Consider the following 6561-nt stretch of genomic DNA (forward strand, 5'->3'; position numbering starts at 1 on the left):
TAAAAAGTGAAATAAAACTAAACTTTATAAAAATAATTTAAACCTAAATAGTAATTAAAAAAAATATCAATAATAATAATATTAATAATATATATATAAATAATACTAAAATAGCATGATTTGATTGGGTGGTTTCTCCAAGCAATGAAACTGAATTGCTGCCAGGCAAACGTGTAAGTAAAACTAATCCAGCGGACTCCTGATCCGTGTTTTCCACACGCATGATGTTCGTGGGCGTGGTTTGGTGAATTGGTCACAGATTCTTGGCTTCTGATTGGCTCTCTTAAGACGTGGTTCATGTGAACTTGCCCTGTGGTCAAACTGCATAAACACACAGCTGAAAACTTGCACGGCTTGAGGAGTGGATACAAAAGAATCTGGAGCTCGCATGAAGGATCACATTGTTTCTCTGCACCGATTCACACCGAACGGAATTGATATCAATCTGAGACGGCGCGGGCTGATATTTCTCTGATTCGGCTTCAGGATGATGAAGTTTAGGTTCAGACGGCAGGGAAACGACCCTCATCGAGAGAAAATCAAACAGGATCTGTTTGCATTCAGTAAGGTATGTGGGATCACGTATACTGTATCGTTGGGTCTCCTCTCTATCTCTGTCTCTCTCGAGCATGCATGCGGTTTCGAGTTGCACTGAAATCGATTAAAGAACATTTAATTCAAGCAAATGTATTCACAAATGATTTATTGTGAACGTGTTCGGTTTCAGTAATTTCCTCTTTATTACCATGCCGTTTCTAATATATCAATGTTTTACAACTTTCATGGCAATATGACAATATAAGCGCACGAAAGTTGCTTGAAACCGTTATTGCTCTATAGGGTTAGAGCACAGTTGCACTTTTATAGCATCAAGAAAAATGTGTTTGCGTGTAATATTCATCTTCATCAATGGAGCTCATTAAATCATATTGGGCGTGTTGTCTATTGTGAGTGACCTCTGAAGTTTTCTCGTGTTTGTAACTTTAACCGTTACAAACAACTGACAATTGACTGACTAATAAACATTTTCTTTATATTATGTATATATGTATAATTTCTATTTAGCTGAATGAGCATTTAATTAAGTTAAACATGAATAACTAATGTTTGTTCTTGAGCCTTGAATGCGTCCTGCAGTGGTGCTGGCAGTTGGAGAGTGAGGATTTGTAGAGCTCTCTGTAATGAGGCTGCTCTTAAATCATAATGAACATGTTACTGCTCTCCTGCCAAAAACATAGAAAGAGTTGGATCGTAGGCTTTTTACTGATGGCCAAACTCTGGCAGTATTACAGCACAATCAGACATTTCTACCCCTTCTCTTCAGTGTAAAACAAAACAGGAGGATGTGAGAGATAGTGTGTTATGCATGTTTTTACAGTATTAAAGTCCTCACTTTTGTTCATTTCTCAAATGCTGCTGATGACATTTATCCACAGATGGTTTGGGAAAAACAGAGCGGCTGTGTGAAATGAAGGTGTGTGTGTCATGTTGATGAAGCATCATGACTGTGTGTAATGTTACAGGAAGGTCCTGTTATTTATCATGTCACACTTTGAAAAGAGATCTGCATCACTTGGCCAACTTCAAGCCTGGTTTGGCTTAAATTGGTGTGTTGATTTAGAGAGACGTTTTTAGAAATGCCCAAAAACACATTTCTGTAAAGGACTTTTGATAGCCTTGAAGATGAATTTGACATTGTCTGTCAGATCTACTAAATTTCCTGCCTTGTTATTTTTTGTTGTAAAAACAAGGAAATCCCCTTCCTGACAAGACTGCACTAAATAAATCTACTGCATTGTTATTGTAACATCAGGGCTCATTAGAGGTCAGTGAAGTACCAACTGGTTTCTTTTTTAAGCTCAGCAGAAAAAGAGGGATTTCAAATGTCTATATGATGTACATTACATGTGAGTTTAAGTTGTGAATGTGTGATTTCCAATTCTCTTCTTTTTACTCAGACAGTTGAACATGGATTCCCAAACCAGCCAAGTGCTTTGGCCTATGATCCCAAACTGCAGCTTATGGCCATTGGAACTAAATCAGGGGCCATCAAAATGTATCCTTTTGTGAGTGCTTTATTCAAATGGATCTAATTATTTAGTTTAATCGTTTTGCAGTACTGTTCAAATGTTTGGGGTCAGTAAAGCACAGTAAAGACGTTTACATTGGTACAAAAAAAGTTGATTTCAAATAATTCCTGTGCAGAATTCTCCATTCAGCAAAGAATCTTAAGTGTATCACAGTTTCCACAAAAATATGAAGCAGCACTACTGTTATAATAAGAAATGCTATTCGAGCAGCAGATCAGCTGAAAATTTAGCTTTGCATCACAGGAATAAATTACACATTGATTGAAATAGAAAAGTTGTTTTAAACTGCAATACTAATATTTTGCAATGTCACTGTTTTTATTGTGTTTTTGATCAAATAAATGCAGCCTTGCTGAGCAAAAAAAAGAGTTCATTCAAAAACATGAAAACATCTTAATGATCCCAAACACTTGAAAGGGTTTGTGCACATCTTCTCCGTAGTTTATCTTCCCCATTCAAATAATAATTAAAAAATTAAAAGAATGGGAATTAAGTTGAAAACATTTTTGATTAAATAAACTTAAGATTTTTAAATGAAGATTTTAACAATTTTGTAAGTACTAGCCCCTGTTTGTGTAGATTACAGTCATTTTTTGTGTGTCCAAACTTTTGTGATAACCACTGGCATTTTATGTTAACACCAGCTTCTTAAGCGTTATATTAAACTTTTTATATCCTTCATTAAATGTTGAGAAAGATTTGATCCTTTTGATTTAGATCAATGATACAATGCAGTGAGTCAATGTCCTAATTTACGGTTCACTGATTCTGATGAATTACTCTGGATGTATGACTCTGTTGTGTTGAAGACGTGAGTCATCTGCGTTTGTACACAATGTGACTCATTACATGTTGTGCTAGTCCTCTAAAACGTGGTACTTTGAAAATAAACCTTTTTAAATTGTTATAATTATAGTCGAAACTGTCCAGGCCTGAATGTTTGAGTCTGTTGTGGGTCGAAGGAATGTTTAGGAGGATACTATCAGAATAAAGTTTCGGAGACTCCTTTGGTGAGCTGTAATTATCTAGTCCTCCTGGACTGGACTGGTCAGACAGGCCAAGTATCATAGAATACATCCAACATTCTTTCACAGTCATGCTTGCTTTTTTTCTGTGATGGAAGCTGAGATACAGGCAAGATCAGTGATACTATGGTGATTGAGATGCACAGTACAGGTCTTTGAGCTTTGGGAGGCTGGTAGTGTCAGGCACAGCCCAGCTGAAAGATGCTCAATCCACAGCCTTGATGCACTCAGGGGGGGAGGGGCGCTAGCTGTGGGACGGCCTGATCTGACAACCTGCCACTCACCAGATCTGAGCGAATATCTGTCAACACATAGAAGCTAATGCCTCGTCCATCAGACAAGACTCATGATGGAGAGAGGACAGGGACTGGTCGGTGTAAATAAAGGAGCTGTTCTGAGATTGAGTAATGAGAGGTTTGGCTTTGAAAGCATTTCCTCTGTTTGGGAGTTGAAGGGAGTGTAGGGAGTGATCAAAGTTTGATTTATAAAGTCTGACTAAATTTTTTTACAAACTATATGTCTTTTGAATAACATTTGGGAATATAGTATTAGTTTAGTGTTGGCGAATTTCTCTCTTCTGTCATTAAGAGTTCTCTTTGAGAGACTTAAAAGCTCTGTTCAGGCGTTTTCTCATTTTTTAATGAAGGAAGCTAGATGACTTGGTGTCACACTAGCTTTTTTTATGAACAATTCTGCACAATGTATTTAAACATGGTGCAGTTATGCTAGAGAATAATCAAATTAGCCAAAATATTTAATAAACCAAGGGATCCCAAAGCTTTTTATGTTAGGACCCAGCTAGAGAGCTATGATCAATCTCAAGATCCACTGAAGAAGTTTAAGAGTGAAAAATGAAGGGAAAACTAAAGTTAATTAACTTTTAACTTTAAATGTAAGTTCTTTTTTTATTATTCATATCATAAGGTTTATAGAAAGCTATGGAAATAATGATAAACCAGAAAAAAGACAACTTCGTGGTACACAGATAAAGAGAAAATATAATTTTGCTTTCTTGATGGCGCTGCAAGAGTAGCTTTATGGCTTACAGTGGGTATAGAAAAGAATCACCCCCTTTTAAAATAATCACATTTTGTTGCTTTGCTGCCTGAAAGGAAGACGGACACAGTTTTTGTTTTATCCAGCTCTGTTTACTCGGTGCAACTAAAAAAAAAAATCCAAGTGAAAGCTATAATACAAACAAAACTAAACTAAAAAACAGAATCACTGAGTTGAAAAAAGTATCACCCTCTTGTGTCAGTATTTTGTTTAATCAGCTTCTGCTTTAATTATAGTCTTTTGGGATATGTCTTTACTAACTTGTGATTCTTCTCTATACCCACTGTATATTAAACTAATAAATCATTGACATGGAACTTGCAGATTATTAAGGGAGTCATATGTTGGTTCAGTAGCTGGATTTTAGTGAGTTCATTCAAATAAGGGTTCGTCAGAATGATTGCAGATCAGTGAATCCTGAATCTTTTTCAGTGCTTCGTTAAAGTTACTTCTATTCTAACACTTTGCGTTAACCACAAATTGAAAACCGCTGTAATTAACGTTCATGGAATCCGTGGGAGATGTGTAGCCTACTGCATTGTGAAATGAAGGTCTTTCCAGTTCTGTGAAAATATGCTGAATTGTATGCGTGTTGATTCCATGTCAGCCTGCTTACAGTATATTTCTCAAACTGCACTTCTGGCTGAAATTTATAAAGTGCAAGGGAGACTCTTTCCCCATGGGTCATGCTTAAACTTGTGCCGAATCAATAGCCAGATCCTGCTAGATGAAAAGCTAGCAAGATCTTTATGAACAACTTATAAATTGAACCCAGCATACAGTCATCCAGTATTTTATCAGTTCCTGCGGTGTTATTTGATTAAGCTGTCAGTGCTTTCTTCATTAGTTAGAGAAAACTGGAATGCTGCTGTGGTTTGATAAGCTCCATTTTATCTGGATTGGTTCCAGCTCCAGATGTGTGGTTTGCACATCAAAGGCTGGATCAAAGCCCTGGTCATCTCGATGTCAGACGCCAGAACGGCCCAGTCTGAAGTGCGTCTGATCAAGGGTGCTGTCATCGGAGTTTGTCCAGCACAAACTTTGCAGTGTAATGTCCAGATAGATATTAGTTAGCCATTTGAGGGTTTGGGGGCAGCAATTCCTGTTTAAGAAAATAATGGAAGTAAGGTGGAAAACTGTTGTGAAATCAAGCAGCCTAATTTTTATGCCATTAATGCTGCAGACTTTTTCAACAAAAATTTTAAAAACCAACCATTGTTTTTTCTGAGCATATTTATCTTTTTTTTTTTTTTTTTTTCATTTGCTGACGTTTTCAAGTCTTTCGTCTTAAAGAGATGCTTACATTTGCCTTTTGTTTATTGGCCTCAGTTAGGTGAACATTGGATATAATAGGAGCCCGTCTGATCATAAATGTGTCTCCGCTGCCACCACAAATTGAGGCGCAGGGGTGGGGACTAAAGAGGAGGACAGACGTGGGGGTTTTAGCAAGGCGAAGTGGAAAGTAATGAGACTGCTGGGATAGAGGAGCTGTTGGAAGTGCCGGGTTCACTCCTGAAGAATTCATGTGGCTGTGCCATAAGTTCACCCTCTGCTGTAAGAGGACATTCCTCTGCACTTTTGTTGCTGGTCCTCATCTCAAAGACGTCTTTTGAAATGGTTTCCGGGGCCACCGCTGGAGCAGGCTTGTAATCAGGATGTGCTTCAGATTTTAGTAGCGACAGCTTTGGTGATTGACCATGTCTGTCGGGCTGAGCCATGTAACGGTCAGAAATGCTTCTGTTGTCGCTTGTGGTTGTGCTGAAATGAGGTGCAGTCATTACTATGGCATCCCCCTCATTTGCTTAGTGAGCATTAGAGCTCATTATCCTAATCTAACAGGCGCCATTTATACTTTAATAGAGATTTAACAGAGATGTATTCATTTAAATTTCCACAGTCCTCAGATTTGTATGAATCATATGGATGGCTTGTTTGTTTCAGTGTGAGAATGGCTCATTTTTAATGAAAGGTAATGAATTTGCCAGTATGTTTATTTCTTCAAACAGCTGTAAAGTATTAAATGGTTTGTGTGCCAGAAGGGAATTATTAGTCATGAATTTTGTGGAATCTAATTTACAAGAGGAGGAGCAGTACATCTACTTGCCAGTGTTAACTGACCCTTCGCAAAGACGAAGTTACTTTTGCTTAGTTACTGTTGCTACGTCTGACAAGCCATTGTGCACTCACGCCACACATCATCTTCTCACACAGTGAAAAATACTACTTTGTGGAGGAAAGAGGAAACTGGCAATGCGCTGACAGACAAGACATAGCAAGTTACTTTTATGAAACAAAGTCTCAGCTATGTTTTTTTAGAGATTCAAACATTGTATATATAAATACTAATACTTTACTAATTATTATAGCACAAAATAACCGTGAATGAACAT

At 37.5% G+C, this 6561-nt stretch overlaps 1 long non-coding RNA gene across 1 annotated transcript; it reads left to right on the forward strand.

Moving 5' to 3' along the window:
* Nucleotides 1-320: 320 nt before the first annotated feature.
* Nucleotides 321-2070, forward strand: LOC113041924 (uncharacterized). The gene is made up of 2 exons (XR_003275486.1): nucleotides 321-568; nucleotides 1959-2070. It is a non-coding gene; the product is annotated as an uncharacterized LOC113041924 (long non-coding RNA).
* The last annotated feature ends 4491 nt before the right edge of the window (nucleotides 2071-6561 follow it).

This window comes from Carassius auratus, chromosome 3, assembly GCF_003368295.1.
Source record: "Carassius auratus strain Wakin chromosome 3, ASM336829v1, whole genome shotgun sequence".
Taxonomy (NCBI): Eukaryota; Metazoa; Chordata; class Actinopteri; order Cypriniformes; family Cyprinidae; genus Carassius; species Carassius auratus.